Source organism: Pelophylax lessonae (genome assembly GCF_965119305.1).
Source record: "Pelophylax lessonae genome assembly, chromosome: 10".
Classification (NCBI taxonomy): domain Eukaryota; kingdom Metazoa; phylum Chordata; class Amphibia; order Anura; family Ranidae; genus Pelophylax; species Pelophylax lessonae.
Genome location: NC_138777.1, coordinates 166,726,486 through 166,745,049, shown reverse-complemented (window position 1 = coordinate 166,745,049; position 18,564 = coordinate 166,726,486). Strand labels below are relative to the sequence as shown.

At 47.2% G+C, this 18,564-nt stretch overlaps 1 protein-coding gene across 1 annotated transcript in view; it reads left to right on the top strand.

Moving 5' to 3' along the window:
* The window catches only part of LOC309566004 (protein lin-54 homolog), a gene marked incomplete at both ends in the record, with an annotated part of 127,388 nt that overhangs the window by 64,455 nt on the left and 44,369 nt on the right, over positions 1-18,564 (top strand). The window lies entirely within an intron of this gene.

Below are 18,564 nucleotides of genomic sequence, written 5' to 3'. Positions count from 1 at the left end.
ACTTGGAGGAGAGCCAAACTCTGTCCCCAGGAACCAGGACAGGAGGAGACCGACATTTCTTGTCCGCTTGGATTTTCATGCGGGATGAGGCCTGTAAGAGGGACAGGCGCGTCTCACGCCAGATGGCAGAAAAGTCTTGCACCAGGTCATCCACTGCAGGTACACCGGAGGAGGAGGATAACGGCAGAGGAGGCAGAGGATGACGACCGTAAACCACGAAGAAGGGAGACTTGTTGGTGGCGGAAGAGTCTTTGTGGTTATAGGAGAACTCCGCCCACGGGAGGAGGTCGACCCAATCGTCTTGACGGGAGGAGACGAAGTGGCGAAGGTAGTCGCCCAATATTTGATTGACCCGCTCTACTTGTCCGTTGGATTCCGGGGGCACAATGTGCTGTGGCTTGACTTCCTCTCCTGTGACATCAGACGAGCGAGAGAGGGCATTGGCCCTGAGGTTCTTGCTCGCTGGACGAAAGTGGATCCGGAAGTTAAATCTGGCAAAAAATAGAGACCAGCGAGCTTGGCGGGGATTTAGTCTCTGAGCAGACTGGAGGTAAGATAAATTTTTATGATCCATGTAGATGATCACGGGATGTACCGATCCTTCCAGTAAATGCCGCCACTCTTCCAAGGTTAGCTTGATGGCGAGTAATTCTCTATCCCCAATAGAATAATTTCTTTCAGCGGGAGAGAAAGTCTTAGAGAAAAACCCGCAAGTAACCGACTTGCCTCTCGTAGTCTTTTGCATGAGCAAAGCACCAGCACCAACAGAGGAAGCGTCTACTTCCAGGTAGAACGGCTTAGTAGGATCCGGTCTGGACAGAACTGGGGCGGTGACAAAGGCAGACTTAAGAGCGCTGAAGGCCTTCTCGGCCTGGGGCGGCCAAGATTTCGGGTTAGCCCCCTTCTTGGTTAGGGCTACAATTGGTGCCACAAGGGTGGAGTAATGCTGGATGAACTGTCTATAATAGTTTGCGAATCCGAGGAATCGCTGGATGGCCTTAAGGCCAGAGGGACGAGGCCAGTCCAGGATGGCAGACAGTTTGGCAGGATCCATTTGTAGTCCCTTGGCAGAAATGATGTAGCCCAGGAAGGGAAGGCTGGTACGGTCGAACAAACACTTTTCAAATTTAGCGTAGAGACGGTTCTTTCTGAGACGGGAGAGTACTAAGCGGACATGAGCACGGTGTTGGTCCAAGTTAGTAGAGAAGATGAGGATGTCATCCAAATAGACCACGACACAGGTATAGAGCAGGTCTCGGAAAATGTCGTTAACGAACTCCTGGAAGACCGCTGGAGCGTTACAGAGCCCGAAAGGCATGACTAAGTACTCAAAATGCCCGTCTCGGGTGTTAAAAGCCGTCTTCCACTCGTCACCCTCTCGGATGCGAATAAGGTTATAGGCCCCTCTGAGATCCAACTTGGTGAAGTACTTGGCGCCTTGTAACCGGTCAAAGAGTTCCGTAATCAGGGGAAGAGGGTAACGGTTCTTTACAGTAATGCTGTTGAGACCGCGAAAGTCTATGCAAGGCCTAAGGGTACCATCCTTCTTCGCAACAAAGAAGAATCCTGCTCCGGCAGGAGAAGAGGATTTCCTGATAAACCCTCTCTGCAGGTTCTCCTGGATATACTCTGACATGGCTAGAGTCTCTGGAGGGGAGAGAGGATAGATTCTTCCCCTAGGCGGCGTAGTGCCAGGTTGAAAGTCAATGGGGCAGTCATATGGCCTATGTGGAGGCAACACCTCCGCCTGTTTCTTGCAAAAAATGTCTGGAAAATCCGCATATGGATCAGGCAGACCGGGAGGAGGAGAAATAACAGGTGCAGATTTGACTCGTACCGACTTGAGACATCTGCCGAAACAAGCCGAACCCCAGCTTCGAACCTCTCCGGAGGTCCAATCCAGAACGGGACAATGGTGCTGGAGCCAGGGCAGACCCAAGAGGAGTTCTGAGGTGCAATGGGGTAACACAAAAAACTCCAATCGCTCAGAATGCAGGACTCCGATGTCCATCTGGAGGGGTTCTGTACGGAACTGCACCATACCGTCGAGTCTCTCTCCATTAACTGTGGAGATGAAGATGGGCTTCAGTAAACGAACCACAGGGATGTGGAACTTGTTCACCAGCGAGGCGTCGATGAAGTTACCGGCTGAACCGGAATCCAGAAAGGCAGAGGCAGCAAAGGAGATCTTGGCGGACACGGAAATCCGCACAGGTACCGTAATGCATGGAGAGGAGGTATTCACACCTAGCAACGCCTCTCCCACGTTGACTAGGTGCGAGCGTTTCCCTGACGCGGTGGACGGAGAGGACAGTCCTTTAGAAAGTGCTCAGTACTGGCACAGTACAAACAGAGGTTCTCGTCTCTACGGCGGTTCCTTTCTTGCGTGGTCAGGCGAGACCGATCCACCTGCATGGCTTCCTCGGCGGGAGGCCCAGAAGAGGGTTGCGGTGGAGGCTGGAAGATAGGCGCCAGACGAGGACTTTCCTTTTCCTGTAGCAGTTCCTCTCATCGTTCAGCAAAACGCAGGTCAATCCTGGTGGCCAAATGGATGAGGTCACTCAGGTTGGTAGGGACTTCTCGTGCGGCCAGGACGTCCTTTATGTCGCTGGACAAGCCTTTCTTAAAGGTAGCACATAGCGCCTCGTTATTCCAGGAGAGTTCCGAAGCCAGGGTGCGGAAACGGATAGCATAGTCTCCGACAGAGGAACTCCCCTGGGACAAGTTCAATAACGCAGTCTCTGCTGAGGCAGCCCGGGTTGGCTCCTCAAAAACACTCCGGAATTCCACAAAGAAACTCTGGACACTGGCAGTGGCAGGATCGTTGCGGTCCCAAAGCGGTGTAGCCCAGGCCAGGGCCTTCCCCGAAAGCAGGCTAACGACAAATGCCACCTTGGCTCGCTCCGAGGGGAACTGGTCAGCCGACATCTCCAGGTGAAGGGAGCATTGGGATAAGAATCCGCGGCACAACTTGGGATCACCGTCGTACTTGGCCGGCATGGACAGACGGACTCTAGAAGTGGCGGCGGCCACAGGCTGCGGTGGTGAAGCAGATGCAGGCGGTGGAGGCGGCTGCTGCTGTGCTGGAAGAAGCTGCTGCAGCATGGCGGTCAACTGTGCCAGCTGTTGACCTTGCTGAGCGATCTGCTGTGACTGCTGGGCCACAACTGTAGTAGGGTCCGCGATACTAGGCAGAGGCACATCAGCGGGATCCATGGCCGGATCTTACTGTCAGGGTCCGGACTGGTAGCAGGAGCGGTGCAGGGAGTGGATCCGCTGTGTCAGTGAGGGATTGGCATGGACCGTACCGGAGGATCGGTTCTAAGTAGTTACTGGTCTTCACCAGAGCCCACCGCAAGGCGGGATGGGCTTGCTGCGGCGGTAACTACCAGGTCGTGTCCTCTGGTAGCAGCTCAACCTCACCGACTGCTGATATAGGCGTAGTACAAAAGGAACAGGCAGAGGCGTAGTCAGACGTAGCAAAGGTCAGGGCAGGCAGCACAGGTTCAGAGGCGATAGTCGTTAGCAAAGGGTTCGGCAACAGGCAAAGGATTACACAAATAACGCTTTCACTAAGGCAACAAGGCAACAAAGATCCGGCAAGGGCTGGAAGGGGCAGGTCACTTATATAAGAAACAGGAAACAGGTCACAGGTCACAGGAAACAGGTCACAGGAAACAGGTCACAGGAAACAGGAAGGGAGGTTTGGACCAGGCACCAATTACTGGTGCACAGGCCCCTTAAATTTCAAATGACCGGCGCGCGCCCTATGGTGCAGGGGCGTGCGCGCTGGGAACCATGTGAGCGGGGTGCGGAGGAGGGAGCCGGAGCGGGCACAGGTGAGTGGATCTGGAACGAACGCTGCGAGCGCTCCGGTCCAGAAGCAGGCACCGGAGCGCTCAGCGTTACAGCCAGCCGACTGGCGTCTAGCAACCAGTGACGTTCTGAGAACGAAAACGAGGCCGAGGAGAGGACCCAGGAATCTGGATGCAGAGCAGAGGAGGATCTTCCTTGTCCTCCTCTGCGCGTATATGTCTGGAATGTCTGGAATGTGTGGAATGTCACTCACGTCCTCCCTTCATCTGCAGCGTGCGGCTGAGAAACTGTCAGCAGAAAACTTCAGAGCAGGACCGAGCAGAGGCAAACTGCTGCTTGAGGTGATCTCTCTCATTGTAAATGTTGTTTATCTAGTTTTTTTTCTCCCTCTCTCTCTCTTTCTTTTTCCCTCCCTCCCTCTCTCTCTCTCTAGCCCTCTTTCTTTCTCTCTCTCACCCTCCATATCAGACAGTAAGGACGTTGTAAGGGGAGAACAATCAGTGCAAATTCTTATAATCTCCTAATGTATTATATGTGTCTTCAAAAGAAGAAATGCAAGTGTTGGCAAGTGCAAACAATATGAGAAATATTACCCCATGTGGTAATTAAATAAATATATGTAAATTATGAATATATAGTGCAATCAATTATGGCCAGTTCCCTGGCAATTATATGTTGTGTCAATCAAAATATAAGTAAACTATGTCCTCACTAAAAGAAAAAAGGAAAAAGTGCTAGTGCATATGTGACCTTATGAAAAAAAGAAAAAAAAATTATTGTATACAGAAAAATTAAATGGTGATCCACAGTAATGAATTCTAGGAAAAATATATAAATCCTAAGAAAACTCCCCAATAATATGAAGTGTGAATTATATTTAAATAAATATATAAAAACGTGAAAAAATATATATATTAAAGGTAAGTGAATTAATAAATAAAATATTAAAAAATCTTTTTAGTCCATAAACTTTTTTTTTTATAAAAAAAATTGTCCATAATGAATCTTCCCAAGTAACAAGAAAAAAAGTGCAAACGTGCAAAAAAGTGCCACTATCCAATAACTGCGTGTATTCAGTGTCCACACGTGGGGATCCCACCTTCCATGCACCACTATTTCCCCTAAATGGACCCAGCAATCACATTTTCTTAATAACTTTCCAGCCTGGTGGTCAGTTTCCTCAATAATAGTTATCCCGATTGGTCAGTGAGAAAATTGTCCCTTACATTGGGGGTCAGTGACAAGAATGTCTCCTTACATTGGTGGTCAGTGAAAATTATTTAAAGTAAATAAAAATTGTTAAAAAAATTATTGTAAAGCACATCCAGGCAGAGTGCTATTTAGGATGAGCACATGTATGTGAACAATAATGGTGGCACATATGTATGGTATCGTCGGGATCGTCGGAGTGAGAGCAATTCTAGGGCCATAATTTTGTAACATGCTGGTCAGAGCTTTTTATTTTTTATTTTTTGTTTCTTTTTTATTAAACTGTTCAGCTAAGAAGACATTTGTTGCACCTATTATATTGTGCTTAATAATGAAAACCTTAATTTTGGAAATGTACCATTGTTACACTTTATTTAATGTTAATGTAAAGTTTATTTTTCTTTTTTCTCTATAATAAACATTTATTTTGAACATAGTTTAGAGAAATTCTGTGACAAACAAATGTAATGTGGGCAGTGCAAGATTTAGGCGGGGCTTTGTGTGGGTGTGGCTTGAGTGTGGGCGGGGACACATGGGGGCCCATGATCTCTTATTGCCCGGGGGCCCCATGAGTTGTCAGTCCGCCCCTGGAGGTGATTACTGAAGAATGGAGTAAAGGGGACGGTAAGTCTTCCCTATCCTCCAAGCTAGGGAAACTATATCCCTTCAAACCTGAAGATGTTGCTCGCCTGGAGTCTGCTCCCCTTGTAGATGCTGCAGTCACAAGATTGGCAAAGCATGTTACTCTCCCCCTGGATGATGCGGTTTCCTTCAGGGATCCCTTGGACAGGAAAATAGATTTAGATCTGAAGAGAATCTATGTTACGGCCGGAGCGGCCTGCAAACCTGTTATGGCATTAGCAATGATGTGGAACATGGAAGTCTGGGTGTCTGATATTGAGACCAGACTTGGGAGCATCTCGGAAGAAGCTGTAGAGAGCTCTCCTATTCATGAACTCAAGTTGGCTTCTGTGTTTCTAGGAGAAGCATCCATTGATGTTCTGAGCCTTTTGTCCAGATCTACGATGAAGTGAGCTGCCACCTAGATAAAGGTAAGCCTGTGGATGTGGTGTATCTGGACTTCGCAAAGGCCTTTGACACCGTTCCTCACAAACGCTTACTGTACAAACTAAGGAAGGTAGGTATGGATCATAAGGTGAGTACCTGGATAGAGACCTGGCTCCAGGGGAGAGTCCAGAGGGTGGTGATTAATGGGGAGTACTCGGATTGGGCGGGTGTGGAAAGTGGGGTCCCCCAGGGTTCTGTCCTGGGACCAATCCTGTTTAATTTATTCATAAATGATCTAGAGGAGGGGATATCTAGTACAATCTCAGTATTTGCAGATGATACTAAATTAGGCATGCCAATATCTTCTATGCAGGATGTGGAAATCTTGCAAGCAGACCTGAACAAAATAACGGGGTGGGCAACCACATGGCAGATGAGGTTTAATGTAGAAAAATGTAAAGTAATGCACTTGGGTGCCAGAAACCAGAAAGCAAGCTATTCACTAGGGGGTGAACCTCTGGGTGAGTCTAGGATGGAAAAGGACTTGGGGGTACTGGTAGACAACAGGCTTGGCAGTGGCATGCAATGCCAAGCCGCCGCAAGCAAAGCCAACAGAATACTGGGATGTATAAAAAGGGGGATTCACTCCAGAAATAAAGAGATTATTCTCCCGCTCTACAAGACTCTGGTCCGGCCACATCTGGAGTATGCTGTCCAGTTCTGGGCACCGGTCCGCAGGAAGGATGTGCTGGAACTGGAGAAAGTCCAGAGGAGGGCAACAAAAATAATTAGGGGAATGGAGGACATCGGCTATGAGGAAAGACTACAAGCACTGAACCTATTCTCTCTGGAGAAGAGACGATTGAGGGGGGATATGATATCAATGTACAAATACTGTACTGGCGACCCTAGCATAAGGAACAAACTATTCAGAGAAAGGGAATACAATAAGACACGTGGCCACTCACTAAAACTTGAGGAAAGGCGGTTTAACCTTAAAGTGCGTAAGGGGTTCTTCACTGTAAGAGCGGTAAGGATGTGGAATTCTCTTCCACAAGCAGTCGTATCAGCGGGGAGCATAGATAGTTTCAAAAAACTATTAGATGTACACCTTAAAGACCACAACATACAGGGGTACACAATGTACGGTTAAAAGCAAACACACACGCATCATGGGTTGAACTGGATGGACTTGTGTCTTTTTTCAACCTCACTAACTATGTAACTATGTAACTATGTAACTATGTAATGTTATCATCAGTGATGGCAAAAAGGGCCTTGTGGCTCCACTCCTGGCTTGCTGATCCAGCCTCTAAGCAGGCGTGGTGTAAGATCCCCTTCGAGGGTACTTCCCTTTTCGGAAATAAATTGGACAGCACCATTGCAAAGGCCACTGGCGGAAAGTCGGGTTTCCTTCCGCAAGATAAACGTCTATTTGGCCAGAAGAAGCCTCAACCTAGGAGGCAATACACTGAGAGGTCAAGAGATGCCGCTCTTACAAATCTACTAGAGACTTTCGGAGAAATTGGAGAGGAGGCCAATCTTCTTCTCAAAGATCATCCAAAAATCCAGCCCCTGCTGGACAAGAATCCACTAAATCTTTTTGAGATTGGGCCCGTTCAGACATGCCAGGTGGGGGCACGTCTTCTCCATTTTCAGCGTGTCTGGACGGCCTCAATCACTGACTGTTGGACCATCAGGACAGTCTCTATAGGCCACAAATGGTCTTTTCCGACAGATCCGGTTCCACGGTTCATTCCAATTCACTTGCCCTGTCAAGAAGAGAGAAGAGAAGTCTTGCTCGCTTATGTAGATGCTTTGGTGGCTCAAGGAGCAGTAGTTCCGGTTCCAGAGCAGGAAAAATTTCAAGGTGTTTACTCACCCCTCTTCTTGGTCCAGAAGAAGAACGGAGCTTGGAGGCCCGTTATAGACCTCACATACCTGAACAGGTTCATAAAGAACGAAAAATTCAAAATGGAAACTCTCTCCACCATTCAGAAGGCAGTGCTGCCAGGGGACTGGCTCGCCTCAATAGATCTAAAAGATGCGTACCTTCATGTACCTGTGGCAGTCGACTTTCACAAATATCTCCGCTTCTGTGTTCTGAACCGACATCTTCAATTCATTTGTCTACCTTTAGGCCTCTCTACCTCGCCCAGAGTGTTCTCCAAAGTTCTCCTGGCTGTAGTGGCCCTCATAAGGTTAAAAGGAATACGTCTACACCATTACCTAGACGATCTTCTGCTGCTGTCTCAAGACAAAGATCAGTTATTGGCACATAGAGATCAGGTCATATTGACCCTCAAAGAATTTGGCTGGCTGTTGAACCTACAAAAGAGCCAGCTGGAGCCCACTCAGCGCCTAGTCTATCTCGGGGCACAATTCAACACCATAGAGAATTCAATCTCTCTCCCGTTAGAGAAGATACCGGTGGTGAGGGAGAGAATCCTTCCAGCTCTTTCTTCCTCCCGGCTGAAAGCCTCTCAGTGCCTCAAAATCATTGGCACCATGGTGTCCACGGCTCCGATGGTCAAATGGGCTCTTTGGCATATGAGGCCTTTCCAGAAAGGGTTCCTACAACAGTGGAACCCGGAAGAGGGGGAGCAATACATTCACATTTCCTCCAGCATGAGATTCAGTCTTCTTTGGTGGCTCCAATGCAAGAATCTGCTCAACTGCCACTCTCTGGTTCCAATCGCATGGACCATAATCACAACAGACGCCAGCAACTCAGGTTGGGGGGCTCATTGTCTGTCGGAAATGGCCCAAGGAAAATGGTCTTCTCAGAGACACACGCCAGTCTCCAATATACTGGAGCTCCGGGCAGCATATCAGGCTCTTCGATCCTTTCAACACCTGGTGGAAGGGAAATCGGTCATGATTCGGATGGACAACACCACGGCAGTGTCTTATGTGAAGAGACAAGGTGGGACACGGAGTCTCTCTCTACTACGAGAATTAGACCCAATTATGTCTTGGGCTCAGGCTCATCTAGTCGATATATCAGCAGTCTACATTCCAGGTCCTCAGAATGTTCAAGCAGATTTCCTGTCCAGGGTCCAGTTGAACCACAACGAGTGGTCTCTCCATGTGGAGTCGTTCAAATGGATCCTGTCATTGGGAGTGTCTCCCGAAGTCGACCTGTTCGCCTCTCCTTGCAACCACAAGTTGTAGAAGTATGTCACGAGAGGCAGGTGCCATCAGGCCTACGGGACGGATGCGCTAATCGACAGGTGGGAGTTCAACAAGGCATATGCCTTTCCTCCGGTATCCATCATTCCCAAATTCCTGCAGAGACTTCAAGCGGAAGATGTAGAAATAGTGATGGTGGCGCCTTTCTGGCCAAACAGGCCATGGTTTCCGCTACTCCTACAGCTAAGTTACCGGGACCTGGTCTCTCTTCCCCTCAGACCAGACCTGCTCCTACAGGGAACGTCAGTACTCCCCTGTCCTGCAATACTCTGGTTGACGATCTGGTTCTTGAGAGGAAAAGGTTGGAATCGCTCAGCTGCCCACCAACAGCCATTTCCACCTTAATGAACGCTAGACGTCCGAGCACAAATAAGGGATATTGCAGAATCTGGTCAAGATTCATGAAGTCTGCATATCCAGAAGGTATGTCTTCCTCAGTTCCTGGGATTCAAGAAGTACTAAGATTTCTTCAGGCTGGCTTAGATATGCCCCTTTCAGTAGCAACTCTAAGAGTCCAAGTATCGGCATTATCTGCCTTCTCTGGGATCATGTGGGCTCAACACCCACTTATTCAACAGTTCTTTAAAGGAGCAGCTAGGCTCAAACCTCAAAGAAAACCTAGGTTTCCAAAATGGGACCTTCCTCTTGTCCTGAATGCCTTCTCAAAAACGGGCATAGAATCTTCTTCTTCTATCAAGGACCTAACCATCCGGACAGTCTTCCTGTTAGCCATCACTTCGGCTAAAAGGGTCTCTGAAATAAGTTCCCTCGGCTATAGAGAACCATTCCTGACTTTCTTCCCAGATTGGGTAGTGCTGATACCCATGCTGAATTCAAATCCGAAAGTCACCTCTGTGTTTCACCTAAACCAGGAGATCGCCCGGGCCTAATTTTCGGTCTTCTGATGAGTCTAATCCTCATCCGTTGGATGTAGGAGAATCCTTAAAAGTTTATCTTCAAGCAACTGCACCATTCAGGCAGTCTAACAACCTCTTTATCCTGTTCTGGGGGAAGAACAGAGGTAAACGTGCTTCATCCAGAACTTTTGCATCATGGATAGTGGCGGCTATCCAACAGGCCTATAGAGCAGAGGGTTTGGCTCCTCCAGAGGCGGTGACGGCGCACTCTACAAAGAGTATTTCTACGTCCTGGGCAGCCTCGCGACACGTGGCTCCAGATGTGATTTGCAGAGCGGCTTCATGGTCTTCGGTCAATACTTTTATGACCCACTATTGTGTGGAGCCTGCTTCTTTGTCTTCAGTTAATTTTGGTTTGACTGTTTTTCTCTGCAAATAGCATGAATTAAAGTTTCTTTGCTAAAGCATTCCCACCCATGTGGCGTGAGCTAGTTATTTCCCACACGTAGGCTGCCATGGAGACTGCCAGGAAAACGGAAAATTCCTATCAAATACTTACCGTAATTTTCCTTTCCTGGTAGTCTCCATGGCAGCCGGAGTTCCCACCCTCTCGTCTTGGATTCGACTAAGATATGAAACACCTGCTGTACCTGAGAGCTGAAATTTATGGGAGGGGGGTCCTATACCCTTGGAGTGGAGACGGGGTTAACCCACACGTAGGCTGCCATGGAGACTACCAGGAAAGGAAAATTACGGTAAGTATTTGATAGGAATTTTCCGTTTTCTTGTATCCTATATGCGGTGTGAACCTTTAGTAGGCTTATTCTCTCATTTTATTATAAATGCACTGTCCCAGGTCCAAACAGAACCAGGATGTGAATTGAAAAAAATATAATCAAACACCTAATCTGTCTCTGCTACAGAGCATTGTGGTTTTTAATAACACTTATGTTAACAGAATATATATATTGAATATTACCATCACTATTCTACAAAACATAAGAAAATACAGCTCAACTAACATCATGAGGTTAAGCATAATCCTCAAATTCTGGATTATGTTCTGATTTTTCTCCTGCTTTGTAACTGGAATTGCTGCTTGTAACATTGTTATGATGTAAAATAGTTCTCATCATAACAGGTAGATCTATTGCTTCATTCTCTTCTGTTCTATCTAAATTTGTTTCCATTGATTCTACTGAAATTAAATGTCCAACCGTTTACGTGTATCTCCTGTATTGAATCACTATGACACTTTACATTTCTTGAGGCAAAAGAATAATTTGATATAAGTAGGGAACACGGGAAAGAGTTCCCTAGAGTGCAAAGACATTTTTCATTGTCTAACCAGATTGGAAAGTCAGCTAAAGATAAACTTACTGGCTATATAGGTTGATAGTGTGACTAGGATTCAATTGCACTAATGCCATATAAAATGCTTAATTCTTGAGAATGTTGTTAAAAATTGCTAAAATAAAATTAATAAGGCTTATTTATTTTTTTTTAGTAACAAACACGTTATACTTACCTGCTCTATGCAATATAATTGCATAAAGCAGCCCTAAACCTCCTCTTCTGGAGTCCCCCACTGGTGCTCTAGGCTCCTCCAGTCTTCTTGCGCCACCACAGGAAGCCGTTTCCTGTGGGAACGCACATGCACCATCAATCTTGAGCCAGACTGTGTGCATCTATTGACACATAAAGCGCGATACTGCTACTGGGAAATTTTTTACCTGAAAAGACAAGTTCAGGATTAGAAAAAAAAAACAAATAGTGGATGCAGCATCGGTCCCCCACTGTCTCTAGACCAAGAACTGAGCAATCAAAGACTGCTGATCTCTCAGCTATTGGTCTTCGGTGACCAGAAAGCTGGTGACTGTCAGTCGCTGGCTCTGTACTACTCTGGGCTGTGGAGGGGCGGGAACGGCTGGCTCAGGCTGTCAGCTGTGCACTTCAGAGGCTGAGCCAGCTGTGGGTCCGAGCATCTGGGTGCTGACTTTAATGTTGGGATCCCTGCAGAGCCTCGATCAGTTATCAGCTGTCAGCCAAAAGCCTGCTGTCAGTTGAATATGGGTCACAGGACTGCAGAAAGAGCTTTGGCACTGATTCTTCTTTAAAGTGGTTGTAATCCCTTACATATACCCAGTGAAGTGAACCGCCTTAGATGATACACAGAGGTTAAAAAAATCCTCCTATATAGGTTTTACTTGTTTATCTGCAGTCTTCTCTTCCCTACACCCCTTCAAAATGACAGAAACGTGTTAAAATCTTTCTTCATCTGTCAGGAGCACTGAGGAGGGGGTGGAGAGTCTGCAGCAACAGTGTGTGGGAGCTGATTGGAGAAAAGGCACCCCCCCCCCTCCACACAGCAGAAGAACTGAGTTCTGAGCTCCCCCCCCCCACACTAATTAATCTTATGAGTTGGGAAAACTTCTTAGAAGTAAATCATGCTGATAACCAGAGAGAAACGACACTTAGTGCTTTGGAGAGAGATAAGTACACACTACAGATACTTTGTATATAGGTGTCCTTTTATGAAACGGAGATGAGCAGTGATCCTGCTGATCACAGCTCATTTCCGATCATTCTCAGTTTATGAAACAGAAATGATCAGGGGAGAACATGTTCTCCGCTGATCATCTCTTCACACGGGAATCTGTCATTGACAGACACAGAAACAGCCAGGCTATGAAGCTGCGATCTCTGCACTTCACTGGCGATCTGGGTCAGAATTCACACTCCCGGGTTCACCAGCCTGGAGCTTGTGAAGCGGGGAGTGAAGACAGAATCGGGGGAGAACTGAGGGGGAAAAAGGAAGATTATGGACTTCCTTCTTCCTCGTTCAGACCCCCCAACACAGTAATCATGTCCCCCTGCCATATTTATGTATATATATTGTGAGGGATTAGCTCGGTAGCAGGTGTGGATAACCCCTTTTGGGGGGGGGTTCGTCACACAGGGAGATAGCCGAGGAGTGGTTGAAAACAACAGTTTATGGTTTATTCGTCCAATTTCTTCAAAACAGTGCATGCAGCAAAAACATCAAAATAAAACAAAACACAAAATAAATCCTGGCCACTGTGGGCGTCTACCTTCTCACACACCGGAACCTATCTAAGGAGTCTTCCCAACCTACTCTTTGGGCAGACCCTGCTGGTTCTACAGCAGACACTCAAATGTCCATTTGTGTTTTCTTTACACAGAAAAAAATTCAACACCTCACCTTTAGAAGTCTCTCATCTGACTGCTCTCCCCAGCTTACACAGCCTCAGGAGACAGCAATCAATAGACTCCCTTTGGACAAGTTATAGAGATCTTAATTGCCTCATTCTGAACAGCTGAAAGTGTTCTCAACTTCCGTACACCTTCCTGCCTACCTCTGCAGCCGACACCTGATAGCAATTAGTGAATTGTCTAAACCAAGCAGAAATATATCTCCCGTCAGTGACAACACCCATAGATTTTCCTGACTTCCTGTCACATACCCCCCCCTCTTGTTTCAACCCTAGGGTTGGGACACAGGTTGACAGGCACGCATGTGCACGGGACAAACCATCTGCATTCCCCATTTGAACACCGGGGCGATGCGTTACCACAAAACTAAATTCCTGAAGGGCCAGAAACCACCTATTTATTCTCCTATTGGTCTCCTTGTTCTGTGCCATCCACTTCAATGGGGCGTGATCCGTCACCAGTTCAAACTGTCTACCCAGGAGGTAGTACCGGAGAGAATCCAAGGCCCATTTCACCGCCAAACACTCTTTCTCAATGGTGGCATAATTCTCTTCATGGGCCTTCAACTTTCGGCTGAGGTACATAACAGGGTGTTCTTCCCCATTGATAATCTGGGACAGTACAGCTCCTAAACCCACATTTGATGCATCTGTCTGGACCACAAAGTCTCGTGAAAAATCAGGCGACTTTAAAACTGGCTGGCTACATAAGGCCTGTTTTAAAGCCTGAAAAGCTGTTTCTGCCTCGGGAGTCCATTTGATCATGACAGACTCCTTCCCTTTGGTCAGATTGGTCAGGGAAGCAGCCTGTGAGGCAAAATGGGGAATAAAACGGCGATAATAACCTGCAATCCCCAAAAATGCACGAACCTGTTTCTTGCTGGTGGGACGTGGCCAATCCTTAATAGCTTCAACTTTGTTTATTTGGGGCTTGATTAGACCTCTACCAATGGTATACCCCAGATACTTCGCCTCTTCTAGCCCAATGGTACATTTTTTTGGATTGGCTGTAAACCCAGCTTTCCAGATGGAATCCAACACAGCCTGAACTTTTGGTAAGTGTGAGTCCCAATCCTCACTGTGAATGACCACGTCATCGAGGTATGCAGCAGCATAGGCTAGATGAGGCCGAAGGGTCTTATCCATGGTGCGTTGGAATGTGGCAGGAGCATTCTGTAACCCAAAAGGCATCCTCCGATATTGGAAAGATCCGTCTGGAGTTACAAATGCTGTTTTTTCCCTGGCCGACCCCGAGAGAGGAATTTGCCAATAACCCTTGGTAAGGTCTAACGTGGTCATGTACCGGGCAGTGCCTAGGCGATCAATTAGTTCATCTATGCGGGGCATAGGATAGGTGTCAAACTTAGTGATTTTATTCAGGCGGCGAAAATCATTACAAAACCGCCAACTTCCATCTGGTTTGGGCACTAAGACAATGGGACTGGACCAATCACTATTTGACTCTTCTATCACCCCCAACTCAAGCATTTTTTTTACTTCCTGGCGAATGGCATCTCGCCGGGCTTCTGGAATTCTATAAGGCTTTAACTTGACCTTATCCCCTGGGGTGGTGATAATGTCATGTTTAACTCCCGAGACCCAACCTGGCAGGTCTGAAAACTTCTCCCTATTACGGAGCACAAATTCTTTAACCTCCTGTTTCTGAAGTTTGGACAGAGTCTCTGCTATCCCAACTTCAGGGACAGCCAGGTGAACTGGAGCAGAAACTCGGGTAGTCTCAGCGACCAAGGACTCTCTATCCTTCCATGGTTTTAACAAGTTCACGTGATAGAGCTGCTCAGGTTTTCGTCTTCCTGGTTGGCTAATTTTATAATTCACCATCCCTATTTTCTCCAATACTTCATAGGGCCCCTGCCATTTGGCTAGGAATTTACTTTCGACCGTGGGGACCAACACCAACACCCTATCACCAGGTGCAAAAGAACGGACCTGGGCCCCACGATTGTAAATCCTTTGTTGAGCCAACTGGGCTTGGGCTAAATGTGCCTTCACAATCGGCATCACTTGGGCAATTCTATCTTGCATTTGGGCAACATGCTCAATCACACTTCGATGAGGGGAACTCTCACTCTCCCATGTTTCCCTGGCAATGTCAAGTAGGCCCCGGGGGTGCCTCCCATACAGCAACTCAAACGGAGAGAACCCTGTGGATGATTGGGGAACCTCTCTTATGGCAAACATCAGATAAGGGAGCAGATAATCCCAATTCTTTCCGTCTTTATCCACCACCTTCCTCAACATTTGTTTTAACGTTTTATTAAACCTCTCCACTAACCCATCTGTTTGAGGGTGATATACTGAGGTACGTAACTGGGTCACTTTCAGGAGTTTACAAAGTTCTCTTGTCACCCTGGACATAAACGGGGTGCCCTGGTCAGTTAGGATTTCCTTAGGTAGACCCACCCGGGTGACAACTTGAAATAACTCCTTGGCTATGGTTTTAGCAGAGGTATTTCGGAGAGGAATCGCTTCTGGGTAACGGGTGGCATAATCCATTATCACCAAGATGTGCTGGTGCCCTCTTGTGGACTTCAGTAAGGGCCCAACCAAATCCATGGCGATCCTCTCAAAAGGAACCTCGATAATGGGCAGGGGTACCAAAGGACTACGGAAATGGGGCATGGGTGCATTAATCTGACACACTGGACAGGAAGAGCAGTACAATTCCACTTCCTTAGTGATCCCAGGCCAATAAAACCTCTGGGTGATTCTCTCCCGGGTTTTTTCTGCTCCCAAATGTCCCCCAAGAATGTGCCCATGGGCCAGTTCCAAAACCATCTTGCGGTACGGTTTAGGCACTACCAGTTGCTCAACAGTGTCCTCTATCCTCTGTGACACTCGATATAAGAGGTCCCTCTCAATAATGAAGTAAGGGAGGGCAATCCTCTCGTCAGGGTTAACTAGCTCCCCATCTATCTTCACTACATTCTCCCGGGCTCTTAGCAATGTGGGGTCCCTCAATTGCTCAGTGATAAAATTTTCTCGGTGCACTTTAAGGTCATCCAACCCTAACGGCCGCTGTTCCTCTTCTGAGGTAGCAGGCTCCTCCCTAGGGACTGGTGTTTCCCCGGCTAAGACTGAGCACGGAAACTCAGGATAATCCTCACAGTTAGAGGATTCTGGAGTAGATGGTTCAGGCTCAGAAGAACCACCTACTGGGGAATCTGGGCAATCCCAGAGTTCCCAGAATTTTGGGAAATCCCTTCCCACAATGGCGTCATGTGGCAGTTTGGGAACTAAACCCACTTGGTGACACAAGTTACCGAGGGAGGTTTCAAAGGAAACTGTAGTCACCGGATATTCTCGAGTGTCCCCATGTACACAAACTACCGCCATTTTCCTAGGATGTACGTTTTTTTTCACCACTAGATCACTTCTCACTAAGGTAACCAGGCTACCTGAATCCAACAATACCACAACATCTTTACCATCTAAACACATTCTATATAAAGGTTTCTCATTCCCCTTTACTGCAGTGTATGTGGTTGCAAAAAAGGACTGTCGTCTCTCTGTCAGAAAGTCACAATGCATGGGTTCATCATCCACTGGGCAAACCGCTGGGCAAACTGCTGCTACATGTCCCTCTTCCCGGCAACGGTAACAAATCAACCTTCCAGTCCTCTCCTGTGGGATGGGTCTTCCAGGTCGCTCTCGCCAAACATTAGTAGTAGTCCTACTAACACCTCGAGTTGCTCTTTGGATCCTCTCTCCACCCCCATCCCCTGACGCAGTCTTACTTATAGGTGGGGAGGGTCTGGTCTTGGGGTGAAAAGTCTGTGCATCTCTGGAAAAAGAGGTCAAATTCTCAGTTGTTAGGTACCTTTCGACCAGGTCTACTAATTTGTCTGCGGTTTCCGGACCACCATGGCTTACCCATTTCTGCAGGGTGTTAGGAAGAGACCTAAGAAATTTGTCCATGACTACTCGCTCCAAAATTTCTGGTCCGGACAGAATTTCTGGCTGCAGCCATTTCTTAGCCAAATGGATGAGGTCATACATCTGCGACCGGGGTGGTTTCTTCAGCTGATAACTCCAATTGTGGACCCGCTGAGCACGGACATCCAAGGTTACCCCAAAACGTGCCAATATTTCCACTTTTAATCGATCATAGTTTTTTGCATCTGCAAGTTCCAAGTCAAAATATGCCTTTTGGGCTTCTCCAGCTAATAGGGGGGCCACTAGTCCAGCCCACTGTTCTTTAGGCCAACTCTCTTTCTCCGCTGTTCTTTCAAACGTGGTCAGAAACATCTCAGGGTCCTCATCTGTAGTCATCTTTGGCAATAAGTGGTTTACCCGAAAAGTCGGTATGTTACTGGCCTGACTCCCAACCTCGGTCTGCTGTCTCTGAAGCTGTTTCACAATGGCCTCCATTTGCTGCTGGTGTCTCTGTTCCACGCCTTCAATGGCCTCTCGGTGAGCTTGTTGTTGAGCTGCAAAGCTCCGCTGAAAATCCGCATTTGCCTGCTGTTGAGCTGCATTTGCCTGCTGTTGGGCTGCATTCGATATAATCAGTTGTTTCAGTATTTCCTCCATTTTTTTGGGTTTACTTTAACTGCCCGCATCCTCCACCATATGTGAGGGATTAGCTCGGTAGCAGGTGTGGATAACCCCTTTTGGGGGGGGGGTTCGTCACACAGGGAGATAGCCGAGGAGTGGTTGAAAACAACAGTTTATGGTTTATTCGTCCAATTTCTTCAAAACAGTGCATGCAGCAAAAACATCAAAATAAAACAAAACACAAAATAAATCCTGGCCACTGTGGGCGTCTACCTTCTCACACACCGGAACCTATCTAAGGAGTCTTCCCAACCTACTCTTTGGGCAGACCCTGCTGGTTCTACAGCAGACACTCAAATGTCCATTTGTGTTTTCTTTACACAGAAAAAAATTCAACACCTCACCTTTAGAAGTCTCTCATCTGACTGCTCTCCCCAGCTTACACAGCCTCAGGAGACAGCAATCAATAGACTCCCTTTGGACAAGTTATAGAGATCTTAATTGCCTCATTCTGAACAGCTGAAAGTGTTCTCAACTTCCGTACACCTTCCTGCCTACCTCTGCAGCCGACACCTGATAGCAATTAGTGAATTGTCTAAACCAAGCAGAAATATATCTCCCGTCAGTGACAACACCCATAGATTTTCCTGACTTCCTGTCACAATATACATGTATATATATACACACATACATGTAGATATATATTTAATGTTGTATATATATATACAATG